At 48.4% G+C, this 19486-nt stretch overlaps 1 non-coding gene and 1 pseudogene across 1 annotated transcript; both read right to left on the minus strand.

Annotated features, from left to right (window-relative positions):
• Window positions 1–4359: 4359 nt before the first annotated feature.
• On the minus strand, window positions 4360–4523 carry LOC137533022 (U1 spliceosomal RNA). Its single transcript, XR_011024117.1, has one exon. It is a non-coding gene; the product is annotated as a U1 spliceosomal RNA (small nuclear RNA).
• A 5575-nt stretch (window positions 4524–10098) lies between these two features.
• Window positions 10099–10230, minus strand: LOC137533169 (U2 spliceosomal RNA; annotated as a pseudogene).
• Between the last annotated feature and the right edge of the window lie 9256 nt (window positions 10231–19486).

Here is a 19486-nt window from a genome sequence, read left to right on the forward strand (position 1 = left end):
AATATCATTTTTTCTCAAATCTTTTTCCACACACTTCATATCCTCATAAAGCAGCAAATTCTGCTGTGATGTCAATGAATACAAATTAGCCTTAAACATCCAAATTAGCCTGAACAGAACGACTCCCAGAATGCACTGTAGCAACAGACCTATTTGAATAAAATGATGTCATTCAGGCAGCTGCCCACAACTCCTTTTATGGAGGAGGGATCATTCTCTGTACAGTGGGGCTGCATCCTCACTGTGGGCTCTATTCATAAAACCTTACCGCAAGTTTTCCGCTCAAAACAGCGGATTTTCCCGTCCATTTAGCAAAGTGGGCATTCATAAAAGCTGTTCCCGCATGAAAATCTACAATCCCCCAGCAGAGCGAGAAATTTCCGCCTTCTCCAGTGTTTTTCTAGATTTATCTAGAAAAAAGTAACAAAATGGCCATTCATAAAGATTAGAGGAAGCGGTATGTGGACGGGAAATACCGCTTCCTCTGATTTTGCGGATTACATACAAGTGAATGGGACAGACCTCCCAGAGAGAGCAGTGCACGGAGGGACTCTGCCGGCTGAAGTGTTTCCGCATGCCTTCCGACAGCTTACCGCCAGCCTGCAGCGGGAGATCTCCGCTCTTGCATCGCAGCTTTCAAGATTTCTTTGAATGACCACCCAGAAGTGTAAAATACCGCTGCGGTATTTTCCCTCCAGGAGTTTTCTCGCAACAACTTTTTTATGAATAGAGCCCTGTGTCTCTTCCTGCACCTGAGCAGCTTGCCTGCCGCTATTGTCTCATATTACCCTGCACTCTAGTAAGAAGCACAACCACCTCAACTACATGAAAATGATTGCATTGCTTTAATCTTTACTGAATTTAGAGGACTATAAGGAAAAATAAAATACCGTTACATTTAGAATAAAAAAAAATGAACACAGTAAAAAAGGGGTTAACGTTTAACCGCTTCTGTCACAAGAGATTTAGATTTCTGATGTTTGCCAAGACCCATGCATATTTATTTTAAATCAGAAGATCTATAAGATTTAAAAGTAGACAGCCTGCAAATGGATAGTAGAAATCCTGCAAATTTTAATAGCATTGATCAATTTACTATATTGAGTTGAAGTGTCTGTGAACAAAGTACAAACGCTTCCCCAGCGGATGCCACTAAAGAAAATCAGCAGCCAAGACGCTCTATTCCAGACAATTGATCATACGAATATATCCTAAAAACGTAGCACTAGCAGGGTAGCAGATAGACGTCACTGTGGGATGTACAACCAGCTTTAGCACGCAGAATCCTGCAGCCCCCAGTGCACACAAAGCCAAGCTGACCATCACCAGGGATACTGCACTGATGAGTATGCAGGTAAGTACTCCACAAGCCTTTATCACAGGGGTCCTCAAACTATGGTCCACAGGCCGAATGCGGCCCCCGAGGCTTCTTCACTGGCCCCCAAACACAAAATGTACAACTTATAGATGTGGCTCACTGCACCTTTAAATATCAGTGGCCCGCATATAGCAGTGCTGGCACCACCCATCCACATACTGTAGAAGCCAGTAAGCAGTCATTCGCTGGCTTCCAATCCAATTCTGCATCAGGTGACACTGCTGTCCAGCTGGACGGCAGGTTGTCCCCTGGGCAGTGACGGATCTAGGGGGGGGCAAGCGGGTCTCTTGCCCCAGGCGCAGTTTGTTGTATTCTTAAAAAGGCGGCAAAATTTGGATGGGGAATGGCAGTTTAGGCGCCAAAACCTGGCCTTGCCCCAGGCGCAACTTGGGGCAACTTGGTCTAGATCCGTCCCTGCCCCTGGGTATGCTTCACTGGAGCACAAAGACGTTCCTTGGGCACAGCATGACTGAATGATTGCTGCTGGGAGTTCTCCTTTGGGCATGATTGGGGAAAATCAATACCTAGATTCAATGTAATGTTTTTCAACATCATTTTATGTATGTTCCGGCCCCCCAGCAGTCTGAAGTATGTTGACCCGGCCCTTGACCGAAAAAGTTTGGGGACCTCTGCTTTATCATAACACAGATTAAAGTAGAAACAATCACTCACATCTCTAGTGACCCCTGAGGACGGCAAAAGCCGAAACCGGTCGGAACTGACTAGAGAGTGGGCATCTCAAGGTTTTTACCATTTGTATGATTAGCACTTTTAGTGCTTCAAGGTTTTTATTAATTGAATGGGTCCTGTTGTGCAGGATCCACAATGTGAGTGATTATTTCTACTTTTATTTGTGTTGCTACAATAACAGTCTGTTGAGATTTTACCTGCATACTCCTCAGTGGTTTTATCCCTGGTGATGGTCATCTTGTCTTTGTGAGCACTGATGGCTGCAGGATTCTGCTGGCTAAAGCTTGTTGTACATCCAACAGTGACGTTTGTCTGCTTCCCTGCTTATGCTGAGTTTTTAGGATATAATGGCCTCGATTCATAAAGCATTCCCGCATTCGGAAATGCTGAAAACTGCTCACTTTACCGACCACACAGCAAAATCTGTATTCATAAAGGCTTTTTCCACATGAAAAGCCGACATTCGCGAGCAGAGTGATCAATCACCGCCTTGCGCGGTGATTATCATAGCAAAAGTAACAAATGTCAATTCATAAAGATTAGAGGTAGCGGTATGCGGACGGGTATTACCGCTACCTCTGATGTGGCGAGAAGCGTGCGGAATACATTGCAGTGAATGGGACAGACCTCCCAAGCAGCTGCAGAGAGAACACCGCACGGAGGGATTCCGCCTGCTTCTCCTGTTTCCGCATGTCTCCCGACAGCCTTACGCCTGCCTACAGCGGAATATCTCTGCACGCCTGTTACAACTAGCAACATTTTTATGAATTACCACCCTGAAGGCGGAAATACCGACAGCGGTGTTTCCCCGCTCGACGTTACCTTCCCGACAGCACTTTTATGAATCGAGGCCATTGAGTTGAAGCCAGAAGTTTACAAACACTTAGGCAGGGAGCACGCATTGGAGAATTGTGTGTATTTTGCTGCACATGATAAAACGCGCACTTCTACACTGAGGTGCAAGTTTTTCAGACAGAACAGGATTTATGTTCGTTTTAAAATTATGTTTCACTGAGTAATTTTGGACAATATCATTATAGGGAATCGTAAGATATGCAAAACTAATTTATAAATCTTGAATTGATTTATTTAATTGGCGCTTTATGAATAATAACTATTATTTAGTATCTACTGTATATTGCGCCATCTTCCACAGCGCTGTACAAAGTATATACATAGGATATGTATTAATATTTAATGAATACTTAAAGATTTTAGAAATATTAAATCTCATGTATTTACTATATATTAAATTCCCTTTATATTGTTACTATAAAATTATTTTTATTATGTTTTGCAGTAATATGAAATTATACATTTTTAGCTCAGTAAAACTAAATTCTTTATATTTGATTTCCCTCTAAAGGTTTAGAAACTTGTCATTTTTTTGCTGCTTCTGTTTCATCAAAAAGTAAAATAGATTTGTAAAATGTATTTTCACTATTTACATATTAAGTGCTGCTCTACTGAATACAAAAGTTAAAGAAATAACATTTCATTTCACTATTTATACATATGGGGCTACTATGTAGGATACAATGGCTATCATTCATAAAGCATTTCTGCATGCGGAAATGCATAAAACAGCTGACTTTACTGAACACTCGGCAAAGTCAGCATTCATAAAGGCTCTTTCCGCATGAAAAAATTACACTACCGAGCAGAGTGATAAATCACCGCCTTGTGCGGTGATTATCGGAACAAATGTAGCAAAATGTTAATTCATAAAGATCACCGCAAGCGGTGTGAGGTCGGGAAGTACCGCTCCCTCTCATGTGGCGATACCAATGTAAGTGAATGGAGACACACAGACCTCCCAGACAGCTGCAGCAGAGCGGAACACGGAGAAATGTATCAACTCGGCAGCTTCCGTGTCTCCGCAACCCTTCCGCCTGCCTACCGCCAGCCTAGTTCGGGGAATCTCCGCACTGCTACCGCACATGGATACATTTTTATGAATGCCCACCCAGAAGTCTAAAATACCGGCAGCGGTGTTTTCCCGCATTGATTCCCCTTACCGACAGCTCCTTTATGAATGATAGCCAATGTATTTTGGGGAGGGGATTGGAGGGATTGGGAAGTTTTTACCATATTTAATACAATTTAAAATAGAGACCAAGTATAGGAAACACTTTATATTATTTATATATATATAATAAGCAAAATTTAGCATAATAAATGTTTTCTTTTATAAATTACATAAATTGAAAACTACATGATGCGATGCATTTCCTAGAACACCCAATCCTTAAAATGATCACTTATTTGTTCTGATATTAACCAAGCATTATCAGGGGAAAGCGCGAACGCAGTCCCCCACTACCACAAATTATGCAGTCGAGTTTCCCGCATTTGGGGAAATCGCAGGGGTCAACCCACCCGGAGTGCAATGGATGAGCCTCACCCTGGGAGAACCACCTTCGTGATCATGGTGTCTCCTCTGCCAGGTAAGTATGAGTTGGAATCGTACACATGGAGGTTGCTGGTTTGGGCACTCCCTACTCAACAGAGAGCGATTTCAGACCCTGGAAAAATATTATTTTTTCTGAATACTATTTTCACACACTTCATATCCTCATTTTTTTTTCTTTTAAGCTTTCCCGGGTAAGCAAGGCTATTAGCCCCATGCACGGAAAAAGCGTGAGTGCCCTAAAGCACCCCCACAAAACGTGCATGAGTAGCCACGGGCCCCACAATACAGCAGGACCCTTCCGGTTGTTCACCGAAGGGAACCTTCCCCCTTTGCCTTCGGCTCAGGGGGTGGCATCCTCCAACACCCGAGGGGTTGGAGGATCCTGAAGTCCTCCGAGGAGGACCCCGACTGTGCCCAGTGGTTACCCAAAGGGCCTGGCCATGTGGCAACCGTGTCCACATGGTCCGGGTGGCTCACCCGAGAGGGAGCCGGGTGGGAACCGAAGTCCCCGGTGCCAGCAAGCTGGCCCCGACCTTGCGGCCGGAGTGATAAAAATTCCGCACTCTCCCTAGCCAAAAGGCCGGGGAGCTGCGTTAGTCGGCTATGCATATGGGCAGCACAGACCAAAGCACCCTACTTCCGCCTGGGATCTGCCACATCCCAGGTTTTTTCAGGTGCACCTGGAGCGCTACTTCCAGGGGCAGTACGCCTAAGCAAAGCCCTCAGCCATTCAGCTTCGACCATGGTATAGATCCATTCAATCAGCCTCTGGGGAATTACGACAAGAAGGGACACCCTGCCACAGTGCCATCCCTCCAGGTCCCCCCAAAAACCTCAAGAACAGATTTTTGTTTTTAGCTTTCTTGGCTCCTGTTGCATGCAACAGGAGTCCCGGGTAAGCAAGGCTATTAGCCCCATGCACAGAAAAAGCGTGAGTGCCCTAAAGCACCCCCACAAAACATGCATGAGTAGCCACAGGCCCCACAATACAGCAGGGCCCTTCCGGTGTTCCCCGAGGGGAACTTATCCCCCTTTGCCATCGACGCAGGGGGTACTAAGCATCCTCCAACCCGAGGGTTGGAGGACACTGGCGGCATCCTCCAACACACGAAGGGCTGGAGGACCCTGGACTGCCCTGTGGTTGCCCACAGGGCCTGGGCCATGTGGCCATCCACATGGTCCGTGGCTCCCCCGAGAGGGAGCCAGGTGGGAACCGAAGTCCCCTGGGGACAAGTCCCAGGTGCCAGCAAGCTGGCCCCGACCTTGCGGCCGGAGTGATAAAAATTCTGCACTCTCCCTAGCCAAAAGGCCGGGGAGCTGCGTTAGTCGGCTATGCATATGGGCGGTACAGACCAAAGCACCCTACTTCCGCCTGGGATCTGCCACATCCCAGGTTTTTTCAGGTGCACCTGGAGCGCCACTTCCAGGGGCAGTACGCCTAAGCAAAGCCCTCAGCCCTTCAGCTTCGATCATGGTAGATCCATTCAATCAGCCCCTGAGAATTATGAACCAGGACGGACACCTTTACTAGAGGACCAGAGGTTCCCATCCCCCCTGCTCAACTCATTCAAGGTTCCTTCCCCCGGGTGACCAGGCCGGGGTTTCCCGTAACATGCCTCCCAAAAACCTCAAGAACAGATTTTTTTTTTTTTTTTAGCTTTCTTGGCTCCTGTTGCATGCAACAGGAGTCCCGGGTAAGCAAGACTATTAGCCCCATGCACAGAAAAAGCGTGAGTGCCCTAAAGCACCCCCACAAAACGTGTATGAGTAGCCACAGGCCCCACAATACAGCAGGGCCCTTCCGGTGTTCCCCAAAGGGAACTTATCCCCCTTTGCCATCGACGCAGGGGGTACTAAGCATCCTCCAACCACTGGCGGCATCCTCCAACACCCGAAGGGCTGGAGGACCCTGGACTGCCCTGTGGTTGCTCACAGGGCCTGGGCCACGTGGCCATCCACATGGTCCGTGGCTCCCCCGAGAGGGAGCCAGGTGGGAACCGAAGTCCCCAGATTTTTATTTTTTTTTAGCTTGTCTTGGCTCCTGTTGCATGCAACAGGAGTCCCGGGTAAGCAAGGCTATTAGCCCTGTGCACGGAAAAAGCGTGAGTGCCCTAAAGCACCCCCACAAAACGTGCACGAGTAGCCACGGGCCCCACAATACAGCAGGGCCCTTCCGGTGTTCCCCGAAGGGAACTTATCCCCCTTTGCCATCGGCGCAGGGGGTACTAAGCATCCTCCAACCCGAGAGTCGGAGGACACTGGCGGCATCCTCCAACACCCGAAGGGCTGGAGGACCCTGGACTGCCCTGTGGTTACCCACAGGGCCTGGCCATGTGGCATCCCACATGGTCGGTGGCTCCCCCGAGAGGGAGCCGGGTGGGAACCGAAGTCCCCTGGGGACAAGTCCCCGGTGCCAGCAAGCTGGCCCCGACCTTGCGGCCGGAGTGATAAAAATTCCGCACTCTCCCTAGCGAAAAGGCCGGGGAGCTGCATTAGTCAGCAATGCACATGGGCAGTACAGACCAAAGCACCTTACTCCGCCTAGGATCTGCCACATCCTAGGTTTTTCGGGTGCACCTGGAGCGCCACTTCCAGGGGCAGTACGCCTAAGCAAAGCCCTCAGCCCTTCAACTTCGATCATAGTAGATCCATTCTGTTAGCCCCTGAGAATTATGAACCAGGATTGACACCTTTACTGGAGGAGCTGAGGGTAGACCAGGCCCTCTGTTCAACTCGTTCAAGGCGTCCTCCCCGGGAAGGACGAGCCCGGGTTCCCAGTAACATGCCTCCCAAAAACCTCAAGAACAGATTTTTTTTTTTGATTTTTTTTTTTAGCTTGTCTTGGCTCCTGTTGCATGCAACAGGAGTCCCGGTCAGCAAGGCTATTAGCCCCGTGCACGGAAAAAGCGTGAGTGCCCTAAAGCACCCCCACAAAACGTGCACGAGTAGCCACGGGCCCCACAATACAGCAGGGCCCTTCCGGTTGTTCGCTGAAGGGCACCTTCCCCCTTTGCCATCGGCTCAGGGGGTGGCATCCTCCAACACCCGGGGGGTTGAAGGATCCTGGAGTCCTCCGAGGAGGACCCCGACTGTGCCCAGTGGTTACCCAAAGGGCCTGGCCATGTGGCATCCCACATGGTCCGGGTGGCTCCCCCGAGAGGGATCCGGGTGGGAACCGAAGTCCCCAGTGCCAGCAAGCTGGCCCCGACCTTGCGGCCGGAGTGGTAAAAATTCCGCACTCTCCCTAGCCAAAAGGCCGGGGAGCTGCGTTAGTTGGCTATGCATATGGGCAGTACAGACCCAAGCACCCTACTTCCGCCTGAGATCTGCCACATCTCAGGTTTTTTCAGGTGCACCTGGAGCGCCACTTCCAGGGGCAGTACGCCTAAGCAAAGCCCTCAGCCATTCAGCCTCGACCATGGTATAGATCCATTCAATCAGTCCCTGGGAATTACGACCAGGAAGGACACCCTGCCACAGTGCCATCCCTCCAGGTCCCCCCAAAAATTTCAAGAACAGATTTTTTTTTTAAGCTTTCTTGGCCCCTGTTGCATGCAACAGAGGTCCCGGGTAAGCAAGGCTATTAGCCCCATGCACGGAAAAAGCGTGAGTGCCCTAAAGCACCCCCACAAAACGTGCATGAGTAGCCACGGGCCCTACAATGCAGCAGGGCCCTTCTGGTTGTTCCCCGAAGGGAACTTTCCCCCTTTGCCATCGGCTCAGGGGGTGGCATCCTCCAACACCCAAGGGGTTGGAGGATCCTGGGATCCTCCGAGGAGGACCCCGACTGTGCCCAGTGGTTACCCAAAGGGCCTGGCCATGTGGCATCCCACATGGTCCGGGTGGCTCCCCCGAGAGGGAGCCGGGTGGGAACCTAAGTCCCTGGGAACCGAAGTCCCCGGTGCCAGCAAGCTGGCCCCGACCTTGCGGCCGGAGTGATAAAAATTCTGCACTCTCCCTAGCCAAAAGGCCGGGGAGCTGCGTTAGTTGGCGATGCATATGGGCAGTACAGACCAAAGCACCCTACTTCCGCCTGAGATCTGCCACATCTCAGGTTTTTTCAGGTGCACCTGGAGCGCCACTTCCAGGGGCAGTACGCCTAAGCAAAGCCCTCAGCCCTTCAGCTTCGATCATGGTAGATCCATTCAATCAGCCCCTGAGAATTATGAACCAGGACAGACACCTTTACTAGAGGACCAGAGGTTCCCATCCCCCCTGCTCAACTCGTTCAAGGTTCCTTCCCCCGGGTGACCAGGCCGGGGTTCCCAGTAGCATGTCTCCCAAAAAACCTCAAGAACAGATTTTTTTTTTATTTTTTTTAGCTTGTCTTGGCTCCTGTTGCATGCAACAGGAGTCCCGGTCAGCAAGGCTATTAGCCCCGTGCACGGAAAAAGCGTGAGTGCCCTAAAGCACCCCCACAAAACGTGCATGAGTAGCCACGGGCCCCACAATACAGCAGGGCCCTTCCGGTAGTTCCCCGAAGGGAACCTTCCCCCTTTGCCATCGGCTCAGGGGGTGGCATCCTCCAACACCCGAGGGGTTGAAGGATCCTGGAGTCCTCCGAGGAGGACCCCTACTGTGCCCAGTGGTTACCCAAAGGGCCTGGCCATGTGGCATCCCACATGGTTCGGGTGGCTCCCCCGAGAGGGAGCCGGGTGGGAACCGAAGTCCCCGGTGCCAGCAAGCTGGCCCCGACCTTGCAGCCGGAGTGATAAAAATTCCGCACTCTCCCTAGCCAAAAGGCCGGGGAGCTGCGTTAGTTGGCGATGCATATGGGCAGCACAGACCAAAGCACCCTACTTCCGCCTGAGATCTGCCACATCTCAGGTTTTTTCAGGTGCACCTGGAGCGCCACTTCCAGGGGCAGTACGCCTAAGCAAAGCCCTCAGCCATTCAGCCTCGACCATGGTATAGATCCATTCCATCAGTCCCTGGGAATTACGACCAGGAAGGACACCCTGCCACAGTGCCATCCCTCCAGGTCCCCCCAAAAATTTCAAGAACAGATTTTTTTTTTTTTTTTTAGCTTGTCTTGGCTCCTGTTGCATGCAACAGGAGTCCCGGTTAGCAAGGCTATTAGCCCCGTGCACGGAAAAAGCGTGAGTGCCCTAAAGCAGCCCCACAAAACGTGCACGAGTAGCCACGGGCCCCACAATACGGCAGGGCCCTTCCGGTTGTTCCCCGAAGGGAACCTTCCCCCTTTGCCATCGGCTCAGGGGGTGGCATCCTCCAACACCCGAGGGGTTGAAGGATCCTGGAGTCCTCCGAGGAGGACCCCTACTGTGCCCAGTGGTTACCCAAAGGGCCTGGCCATGTGGCATCCCACATGGTCCGGGTGGCTCCCCCGAGAGGGAGCCGGGTGGGAACCGAAGTCCCCGGTGCCAGCAAGCTGGCCCCGACCTTGCGGCCGGAGTGATAAAAATTCCGCACTCTCCCTAGCCAGAAGGCCGGGGAGCTGCGTTAGTTGGCGATGCATATGGGCAGTACAGACCAAAGCACCCTACTTCCGCCTGAGATCTGCCACATCTCAGGTTTTTTCAGGTGCACCTGAAGCGCCACTTCCAGGGGCAGTACGCCTAAGCAAAGCCCTCAGCCATTCAGCCTCGACCATGGTATAGATCCATTCCATCAGTTCCTGGGAATTACGACTAGGAAGGACACCCTGCCACAGTGCCATCCCTCCAGGTCCCCCCAAAAATTTCAAGAACAGATACTACACTTGATCTTAGCCAAAAGGCCGAGAAAGCAGCAAATTCTGCTGTGCTGTCAATGAATACAAATTAGCCTTAAACATCCAAATTAGCCTGAACAGAACAACTCCCAGAATGCACTGCAGCAACAGACCTATTTGAATAAAGTGACGTCACTCAGGCAGCCACCCACAACTCCTTTTATGGAGGAACGACCATTCTCTGTACAGTGATACTGAGTCCTCACTGTGTCTCTTCCTGCAGCCGAGCAGCTTGCCTGCCGCTATTGTCTCATATTACCCTGCACTCCAGTAAGAAGCACAACCACCTCAAATACATGAAAATGATTGCATTGCTTTAATCTTTACTGAATTTAGAGGACTATAAGGAAAAATAAAATATTGTTACATTTATAATTTAAAAAAATGAACACAGTAAAAAAGGGGTTAACGTTTAACTGCTTCTGTCACAAGAGATTTAGATTTCTGATGTTTGCCAAGACCCATGCATATTTATTTTAAATCAGAAGATCTATAGGATTTACAAATAGACAGCCTGCAAATGGATAGTAGACATCCTGCAAATTTTTATAGCATCGATCAATTTACTATATTGAGTTGAAGTGTCTGTGAACAAAGTACAAACGCTTCCCCAGCGGATGCCACTAAAGAAAATCAGCAGCCAAGACGCTCTATTCCAGACAATTGATCATACAAACATATCTTAAAAACGTAGCACTAGCAGGGTAGCAGATAGACGTCACTGTGGGATGTACAACCAGCTTTAGCACGCAGAATCCTGCAGCCCCCAGTGCACACAAAGCCAAGCTGACCACCACCAGGGATACTGCACTGATGAGTATGCAGGTAAGTACTCCACAAGCCTTTATCACAGGGGTCCTCAAACTATGGTCCACAGGCCGAATGCGGCCCCCGAGGCTTCTTCACTGGCCCCCAAACACAAAATGTACAACTTATAGATGTGGCCCACTGCACCTTTAAATATCGGCGGCCTGCATATAGAATAGCAGTGCTGGCACCACCCATCCACATACTGGAGAAGCCAGCGAGCAGTCATTCGCTGGCTTTCAACCCAATTCTGCATCAGGTGACACTGCTGTCCAGCTGGACGGCAGGTTGTCCCCTGGGTATACTTCACTGTCTGGTGCACAAAGACGTTCCTTGGGCACAGCATGACTGAATGACTGCAGCTGGGAGTTCTGCTCCGAGCATGATTGGGGAAAATCAATACCTAGATTCAATGTAATGTTTTTCAACATCATTTTATGTATCTTCTGGCCCCCCCAGCAGTTTGAAGTATGTTGACCCGGCCCTTGACCGAAAAAGTTTGGGGACCTCTGATCTAGATACTGAAGATACAGCTAAATATTTTTGTGCAAGAGTCACAGTGACAAGAATGGTGTAACTATCCTACAATATCCTGTAAGCAGCAGAAAATAACCGCTAACCACCGTACAGGAAGACAGATGTCTCTAATGGAAGCATGCTTCTGTTCAAAGCTACTACCGGTACTTTAAAGAGACACTGAAGCGAAAAAAAATTTATGATATTATGATTTGTATGTGTAGTACAGATAAGAAATAAAACATTAAGATCAGATACATGAGTCTAATTGTTTCCAGTACAGGAAGAGTTGAGAAACTCCAGTTGTTATCTCTATGCAAACAAGCCATTAAGCTCTCCGACTAAGTTAGTCCTGGAGAGGGCTGTTATCTGACTTTTATTATCTCAAGTGTTCCTGGACTATTTACTTTTTCTCTGCTAGAGGAGAGGTCATTACTTCACAGACTGCTCTGAAAGAATCATTTTGAATGCTGAGTGTTGTGTAATCTGCACATATTATAGAATAATGCAATGTTAGAAAAAACACTATATACCTGAAAATAAAAGTATGAGAATATTCATAGTACACAACCAATTCATTATATCATATTTTTTTTTTCGCTTCAGTGTCTCTTTAAGTGCAAACAAAAAATTGTGCCATAAAAGAGCAAGTGCAACAGTATTTCAAATATGTTAAAATAAAAGTTCAATAGAGCAGGTAGGCATTGGAGATGTGTAAAATTGTAATTTTCACAAAACCTAGCAATTTGTGACACTTTCAATCCCCCCTTAGATATCTTTCACTCTACAAATGCCCTCTTTCTCTGCTTCTATAAATTAAGTCTATGTGCTATTTTTAGGTCTGGCCTGACAGAAGCTGTCAGGCAAGTTTAATATTATACTTTATCATTTCTGCTAACATGACATTCATACAGAGTGCAGAACCTTTCTTCTCACAACTGTATTTGTTGGGGAACAATTTAAGGCATCACAGTTTGTGAAAAAACGCTACATGTTCGAGTCATTCCTTCTAAGGCCCCTTCCACCTTCCACCACCATTGGCCGGGAATCGACCCCAGGTCAACTAACATTACAGGCTGAAGCCAGCCATTTCACTCATCTCTTCAACTACAAGAAAGTCCCAGGAGTAGTCTTAGCTACCGTAATATCTATGTTACGGCAGGGCCCTTATTACACTTTCTCTTACAGAGCTATGGAAATCATTTTGCACATGCAATAAAGCGAGGTGCAACAATTAAATCATGCCTAGCAGGGGATGGCTTCAATCCATCAATCTTTGGGTTATGGGCCCAGCACACTTCCGCTGCGCCACTCTGCAGGCTGCTTACATTTGTATACAATCTTCAAGTTTAAGAAGGGTACATTAGTTGAAATAGTTACACTACAATCTATGTTACAGCAAGGCCCTAATGACACTTTCTCTTAAGGGGCTATGGCCGCCGATTGGCCCATGTGGTAAAGCAAGGTGTAAAAAACAAAGTACACCTAGCAGAGGAAGGTTTCAATCCATCAACCTCTGGGTTATTGGCCCAGCACACTTCCACTGCACCACTCTGCTGCCACACAGTGATTGCTTCGCTGTAGGAAAAAGTGGTGTTAAACTTCTTGGACCAGACTTACTTCCTCCCTCCAAAAGACACACATACATCCCCATAAAATCATTTAGCAGCAACTGCATACACAGTCTCTGTGACGCAATCAGTTAGCACATTTGGCTGTTAACCGAAAGGTTGGTGGTTCAATCCCACCCAGGGACGGCCTTTCCTTTTGTGTTCAACAGTTGTCCGAAGAGAACCCCAGATAGCCATTTAGCAGCAACTACATATACAGTCTCTGTGGCACAATTGTTTAGTGCATTTGGCTGTTAACTGAAAGGTTGGTGGTTCAAGCCCACCCAGGGACAGCCTTGCCTTTTGTGTTCAACAGTTGTCCGAAGAGAACCCCAGATAGCCATTTAGCAGCAACTACCGTATTTCGCGCCGTATAAGACGCTCCGGAATATAAGACGCACCCAGGTTTAGAGGGCAAAAACCAGGGAAAAAAAATATACTAAACCTGGTGCATCCATATTCCAGGAGCGTCTTGTACATGTCGTCCTGTGTGTCCTCATGTGTGCTCCTGTGCCCCCCATATCCTCATGTGTCCTTCTGTGTGTCCTCCTGTGCCCCCATGTGTCCTCCTGTGCCCCCATGTATCCTTCTGTGCCTCCCATGTGTCCTCCTGTGTGTCCTAATGTGCCCCCCATGTGTCCTCATGTGCCCCCATGTGTCCTCCTGTGTGTCCTAATGTGCCCCCCATGTGTCCTCATGTGCCCCCATGTGTCCTTCTGTGCCTCCCATGTGTCCTCCTGTGTGTCCTCATGTGCCCCCCATGTGTCCTCCTGTGCCCTCCATGTGTTCTCCTGTGTGTCCTCATGTGCCCTCATGTGCCCCCATGTGTCCTCCTGTGTCCTCATGTGCCCCCCATGTGTCCTCATGTGCCCCCCATGTGTCCTCATGTGCCCTCCATGTGTCCTCATGTGCCCCCATGTGTCCTTCTGTGCCCCCCATGTGTCCTCCTGTGCCCCCCATGTGTCCCTATATGTTCTCCTGTGCCCCCCCCCATGTGTCCTGTGTGTGCTCATGTGCCCCCATGTGTCTTGCTATGCCCCCTCATGTGTGCTCCGGTGCCCCATATGTCATCCGGTGCCCCCATGTGTCCTCAGTTTAAAGGCCACAGCTTTAATACAGATTTAAGATAATACAATCTAGAAAAACAATTAAATCAATCATGCATTAAGCACTAATAATAAGAATAACTTGCGTAAACCGCGCTCTGACAGGTCCCATGACAATGCCTTTCCTCTTTGTGAATGTCACAGTACCAACCACCGGCTTGCGCTAAAACCTTGTGCCACTGACCCGCGCCAGTGACACCCATTAAACTTTGCGCCACTGAACCTTGCCAGTGACGCCCATGGTGCCATTAACCAGTCGATGACCCACCCTAGAGCCACCTAGTTTAATGACCCAGAAACCATTGTGCCTCCATGGCACCCATATATCATAACCAGCACTATGCACTCTTAGCATAAATGCCTTACTCCGTTCGCCAAGCGCGGTGTGTACTTCTGGTTTCGATGTCGTCCAGGCCGGCATTGTCACGGACCCGCCTCTTGCTGTGACGAATCTGTTAGAATACAACAAGGGTAGCATAGTTAGGGTATGTTCCCAACACCCATGTGGCCACTTGCGGGATTCTGACAAGCGGTGCACAGGGAGGGTGGGTGGGAGAGTTTCCTGTATCCTATTTGGGCAGAAAGAGAGAGCAGCTCTCCTGCTCTTTTCCTATAATGCCTGGGGGAAGGTACCCCTTCGGGCACTCCACCTTTAATTCACACCTGAGCCGAATTGTGCCTGTTCAGTCCATCCCAGGGCCCGCCCAGTCATGCCCCTTTCGTTCCAGCTGTGCCTGAACTCTCGGGTTACTTGACCGGGCAGGGCCCATAGAGGTCGGACCTACCATTTACCTGAAATAAAAGCCGTGACACCCAATTGGAGTTTAAAGGCCACAGCTTTAATACAGATTTAGGATAATACAATCTAGAAAAACAATTAAATCAATCATGCATTAAGCAATAATAATAAGAATAACTTGCGTAAACCGCGCTCTGACAGGTCCCATGACAATGCCTTTCCTCAGGAAGGCAGGCACAGAAAGGCAGGGAATCCCCGACGTGGCGGCGGGTCGCGGTTCGTATCGGCGGGCGTTATTAAGTCGGGGATTCCCTGCCTTTGCCGTATAAGACGCAGGGACTTTTTCTCCCCATTTTTGGGGGAGAAAAAGTGCGTCTTATACGGCAACAAATACGGTACATACACAGTCTTTGTGACACAATTGGTTAGTGCATTTGGCTGTTAACTGAAAGGTTGGTGGTTCAAGCCCACCCAGGGACGGCCTTGCCTTTTGTGTTCAACAGTTGTCCAAAGAGAACCCCAGATAGCCATTTAGCAGCAACTACATACACAGTCTATGTGGCACAAGTTGTTAGTGCATTTGGCTGTTAACCGAAAGGTTGGTGGTTCTAGCCCACCTAGGGATGGCTTTGTGTTTTGTGAAGAGAACTAATGTACACTTCTTAAACTTGAAGATTGTATTCAAATGTAAGCAGGCTACACAGTGGCGCAGCAGAAGTGTGCTGGGTCCATAACCCAGAGGTTGATGGATTGAAACCATCCTCTGCTAGGCATGATTTCATTTTTGCACCTCGCTTTATCGCATGGGCAAAATGGTTTCCATAGCTCTAAGAGAAAGTGTAATAAGGGCCCTGTCGTAACATAGATATTACGGTAGCTAAGACTACTGCTAGGCCTTTCTTGTAGTTGAAGAGATGAGTGATATGGCTGGCTTCAGCCTGTAATGTTAGTTGACCTGGGTTCAATTCCCAGGCAATGGTGATATAGTGGTGAGCATAGCTGCCTTCCAAGCAGTTGACCTGGGTTCGATTCCTGGCCAATGTATGTGAGCTTGCTTTTGACAGCCTACAAAACCCTGGAAGACAAAATCAGAGAGAGAGAGAGAAAATTACACTCCCTGATTGATGTATACACATGCACTAGTTTAGGCCTGCAATTTAGCATTGAATGTGATTTCTGCCCTTAAAATACTGCTTTGCGTGAAAACCTAAAAAAATTCCGTGACTTTTGACGTCTATCCCACTCAACCATGTCTTCCTCCTGGTGTTAGATGCCTTGAAACATTTTTTCCATCACTTTTCTGACCAGCATCATTTTTTGTAATTTTTCAAGTTCACCTCCCCATTGAAGTCTATGGCGGTTCGCGAACCTTCGCAAGTTCGCGAACGTTTGCGGAGGTTCGCGAACTGGGTTCGCAAACCTAAAATCGGAGGTGCGGGCCATCTCTATTGAAATATTGTGTAGTAAAGTGTTTGTGTTGCTTGCACGCTCCCTCCTGGCTTGTCTGTTTGCCTAATTTCTGCAGTTTCAACACATTGGGGTTGATTAACTAAACCGTGCTATGACAAATAGCACACCTTATCAGAGATAGCATGCCTTATCAGAGATAGCATGCCTTATCAAAGTTAACGTGCCTTATCAGAGTAGCATAGATACAAACCCGCAGGATCTCAGAGCAGGACGAGTGCCATTGCCAATTAGCAGGCATAACTTTGTAGCGCTCTCTATGCTACTCTGATGAGGCATGTAACCTTTGATAAGGCGTGTTATCTCTGATAAGGCGTGCTATTTCTTATAGCATTGTTTAGTAAATCAACCGTTTTGATTGAATCCACAATATTGGATGGTCTGTGGGTTAGAATAGATTGGAAAGCATTGAGCAGTACGGCCACTAGGGTGTGTGTGACTATTAACTTTACCAGCACTATATATGCCTTACATCCAGGAAAGCGACCACCAAGACTACCAGAATCAAGTCATGAGTGGGTGACGGGCAATGCTTCATAGGTCTGAATGATGATTGTTTGTATGGCAAGATTTAGATATTTGTTGCCTAATTTAGGTGATAAAATTAAGGCTAACTATTTCAGCCACTATAGGAACTAAATGTAAACATCAAAAACAGAGCAGAGCTGATTGTCCAAATGATGGTGCTATTATTGAAGAAAAGTTAAATACATATTTAATTGGCTAGTTTGCTGGCATACTTTAATTCTTACTTGCTAGTAAGCTTCATTCCCCGTTGTTGCTCATGGACCCTCCAAAGATTACAAACAAGGGTTTGTCGGTAATGTGATCAGGGGCACGCTCCTCTTTAAGCACACATGCGGATGTACTGTGGCTGCAGGAGTATGGCTTCCCTGCACAGCAAGCTGGAGCCACTGCACTACTGTGCAGGTGTGGTTGTAGCACGGTCGTGCTCATGCCAGAAGAGGAGCGTGGCTATAAACAGCGGCCCTGATCAGCAGGAGCCAGGGCTGGATGTGAGCAGCGGGACAGCGGGACAGAGGACCAGAGGACAGCGTGGGAAGTCTCTGGAGGATTCATAGGCTTTCTTTTCTTGAGTAAGTATGTGTATCTGAACCCAAGATTCAGCTCAGGTTCTCTTTAAACATTGCAAGCTACCCCAGCTGGTTGCAATATTAATCCCTGTCTCATTAGAGATACAAAGTGTAACGATCGGTGCCAACACACAGAGAGAATCTGATTATTGGTGGGCTGCATACTCACCAATAATGCAGATATACACCGGATTATGAATGAATGATCTGCAGAATCACTAATAATCCAGGTATGTCTAACCTCTGGACACCTAAGGCGTGAGTGTACAAGATACCAGTAATACTTTGAGTGGAAACTGCCAGGAAGACTGGGGCAGTGAGGAGAAGGACATCCACCTCTAACCGTGGGTGAATTCCTTTAGGCCAAAGGCTCCCTAGGAGAGGGACCTAGGCCTGGTTGCAGGTAGCCCTGCTGCTACTATGAGCAGATGTGCCTTATCAGCTTGTGAGAACCTATTTCACCATAGCCTAGTGGCGTACCAAGGAGGTACAGGTATACAGTGCTAGTCTCGAGTGTGTGGTTCGTAGGTACAACACCCCGGAACTAGTTTAACACATAACATTCCAAAAACATACGGATAAGTTAATTGGCTCCCCCTAAAATTGGCCCTAGACTACAGTACTTACACTACATAATATAGACATATGGCAATGGTAGGGATTAGATTGTGAGCTCCTTTGAGGGACAGTTAGCGACAAGATATATATATATGTATATATATATATATATATATATATATATATATATACACTGTGCAGCGCTGCGTAATATGTCAGCGCTATATAAATACTAAATAATAATAATAATAATAACATAGGAATGACACAGTATCCTAGCCTTGGGTGTGAGGTCCGTAGTCACAACACCCTGGAACTGGTCTAAAGCATAACATAGAACTGACACAGTATCCTAGTCTTGGGTGTGAGGTCCGTAGTCACAACACCCTGGAAAGCATAACATGAGAAGGTAATCTAGCTCAGTGTGGATTCCCAGGTCCGTCCTGGTTCAACCACACTGTAGGATCTGACTGAGGTCTGTGTGCTAACACGTAAGCATTTGCAACGGCAGACAATGTGAGACTGAGGGACAAGAGGTTATATAGTGCAGCACCAGCTAGCGCCGCCCAGTCCCCTTCAGCCAATCCACATCCAGCCCTGGATCAGCTGACCGGCGTGGTCAGCTGATCCCTCTCTGCCTCCCATAAAGCTCCTGTCTTGCCGCGCGCGCGTATTCCGCAGCCTATGTACACAGGAGGGCTGCATAACATCAGACACATGTTGCCGCGTGTAAACCGCCGGAGCGGACGCGGAAACGGCCGCCACACCGCCAGAGTCCGCGGCGGCCATTCCGCGATTCTTCACACAAAGGTATTGGTTGACTGAAATTGCAAATACATGTTTAAGCCACGGAAGTATTTTAAACTTCCTCTGTTATCCATGGTCCTACCAAACTTCCTCTATTATCCACTCTCCTGCCTCTAGCATCCTTATTAAACACAAAGGCAGTGACGTAGCAATCACCCCTGCAGCACCGTGATTGCAGGCGGGCCCGTGGAAGGAGAAGATGGCCAATCCGATTAGCTCAGTGCTTTTGTGAACTAATATTTGCAGCATGAGGCCATCTCAGGAACAGCTGGGAGGGAAGGAGGCGGAGCTACAAAATTCACAGTCGCATTGCTGCATGGGAGCCAGCCAAGAGGAGAAGATAGCGCAGGTGAGGTGAGGTGAGGTTCTTGGGAGAGGGGCCTGGAACACTTCCTTATCACCCTTCCGCTCTTTGAGTCCCTCCACTTGTACTTTCTTTGCCACCATAATAACTCTCCCATGAATTTGCAGGCAGACGGGGCAGCTGCCCCCTACAGCTTCAGGTCTGTTCTCTGTCCTTCCATGCAGCCACTGATCTCTGCTTCCTGGTCCTCAAAGTTCTCACTCAAT

The sequence above is a fragment of the Hyperolius riggenbachi genome, chromosome 1, assembly GCF_040937935.1.
Source record: "Hyperolius riggenbachi isolate aHypRig1 chromosome 1, aHypRig1.pri, whole genome shotgun sequence".
Taxonomy (NCBI): Eukaryota; Metazoa; Chordata; class Amphibia; order Anura; family Hyperoliidae; genus Hyperolius; species Hyperolius riggenbachi.